Source organism: Etheostoma spectabile, chromosome 4 (genome assembly GCF_008692095.1).
Source record: "Etheostoma spectabile isolate EspeVRDwgs_2016 chromosome 4, UIUC_Espe_1.0, whole genome shotgun sequence".
Classification (NCBI taxonomy): Eukaryota; Metazoa; Chordata; class Actinopteri; order Perciformes; family Percidae; genus Etheostoma; species Etheostoma spectabile.
The window spans coordinates 29,438,836-29,441,242 of record NC_045736.1 but is presented as its reverse complement, the minus strand read 5'-3'; positions in this window follow the sequence as shown (position 1 = coordinate 29,441,242).

Here is a 2,407-nt window from a genome sequence, read left to right as displayed (position 1 = left end):
ATAGATGTTTATTGATCCCAAGAAAAATGGGAAATTCCTGTGTAATTCCTGTGTAATTCCTGTGTATGACCCACAACTTAAATGTTTTGGTTCACTCTTACCACTGTCATCAACCTCATTTCCAACAACAGCAGGCAGTAAAAAACCAACCCACTATACCTGCACAGGCTGCACAGCACCAAAACAGGCAAAGTTAGCTTCTAGCTTGTTAACATATGAAGCACTAAAGACATATTTCCCTCAGGCGTTGGTAGAGACGAATAACTTAAATAATAGTGAGTATTGGTGGAAGACAAAGACAACTCTAAATCAATGCTGTTATCTATCATCTAGTCAACTTTTAGCTAGAAGTTTGCCAAAACAACTTCATGGTGATAATACGAGTATGTCAATGTTTACTGCGTGTTGCACTGCCCTCAAATAGCCCCAAAACATATCTGCAACTAAAGTTTGTCAATACATTTGTCAAACCAGTTGCAGATATAAAACAGCTGTGTGTGACCTAGAAAATGTACTGTTTAAGCAGAATGCTCGCTCAATGCCCAAAAAGGTGGTGGTGGTGGTGGTGGTGGTGGTGTTGGTAGAAATACAGTTGTTAAATTAAAGGATCTGTGATCAAACTCATGAGTCAGCAAGCATTCACCCTGGTGAAGTGTAGTTGAGCAAGGCCAGCTCCAAGAAGGTTTTGTGTTGCTGACTTTTGACCTTTCCTTGACCTCTAATCTTCTTGAGTATTGTGAAAGAGGAAAGAGAATATTGTTACGGGAAAATAATAAATATACCAGTTTCCCTTTCTTATCTTCCACAGTCAGGATCAAAATTGAAAGTTCACTTTCAGTTCATGTTCAATACAGAGTGGTATGAACTGTAGAAATAAAAACGCATGCATTTGCATAGCATGCATACAGCGGTGAAAGTCCAGCTGGCGAGGAATGTGACGGAGCAGTGGTTGAAACTCTATAGCTCTCCAGGGGATCTCATCCAAGTTTATCTATCATCCACCACGTCAACACAACATTACTCATTAAAAGACCTGAGCTAACCCAGCATTTAGCCATGTGTGACTTACCGTGTCTGTTCCCAAGAGGGAAACTCACACTGCAAAACCAGCATTGAGAAAAAGACAAGTGACAACTCAAAGACATGTAAAGGATCATTGATTATAAAATAAAAACAATTACTATAAGTTTCTTATTTAAAATGTGCCTTTGCTGTGACATAAAACACTTTGTTATTGCAGCAAATGCACATTGTTGTTACCAGCCCCTAATCATTTAATTTCAGCCTGATGACATCAACAAATTAGGTATTTAGTATTTAATATATCAGTTCTGCATCAGTTGTTTCATTGTCAGTCTGCATGTTTTAAAAACTGTAAAAGCAACTCTCTCATGTTCATGTTTCCATTTCCAACCAGGGTCAGATCTGAGTGGCATGGCAGTGAGCCCTGTAGCCCAAAGGGCTAAAAAGACTCACAGAGGTTACATTGAGCAGCTGCAGCTTTCTTCAGGACTATTAACTGATTTAATATGTTAATCCCCAATCTAGAAGTAGCCTGATTGGCCCTTAGACGTTTTGTTATTGCTTTAAAAAAAACACACACACACACACACACAATTGTTCCTTGTACACAATGATCACCGCTATATCAATAACTAAAGTCAAGATATACAGTACAGTATCTTTTCCATTAAATACATGTAAAGATGAAACAAACAAAACATAAAAAAGTAGCACTTGTGCAAATTTCCTAATGTTAAGAGTATTTTCACCCTTGCTGTTATTATTACATTCATAGCTAGTTCAGACAAAATATTGGCGACGAGACAAGTTGAAACTTGTAACTTCTTGCAATGCTTCGGTCTGCAACGTTCTGAAATGATATGATTAGAAGTAATGTAACGTAGCATGACTTTGTATTAATACAGAGATGTAATTTACACTTTATAGAGAATTTTATGCAAAAATCACAGCATATTAATATAAATCGTTGTAATCTCATAAATGATAATGGTATAGGGATGGGATGTAAAATAAGTATAAAGTGAAAGTTAGTGGTATTTGATTACATAATATGTAGTAAAGCAATATAACAGAACGGAGTAGAATAAAGTATTAAATATTATGGTTTAAAAAACAGTATGGGTATTATAAAGTCTAACACACAGCACAATGTCTATGTCTCTAAACATGTTAATGCTTAGTCTTTATTTTCTTTAATGAAGCACATTTTCTTCTAAGGGACACCTAAAGGCTGCTTGCTGGTGTTAAACCCAGCTGTAGTCTTGTATAAATGTCTTTGTCCTTGTGTAATTGTATTGCTTTAGTTGTCTAGTCCATATCGATGTCCCATACAAATGTCTGTCCCGACGTGCTGTAACCATGTTTTATGTTTCTGCAGAACAGG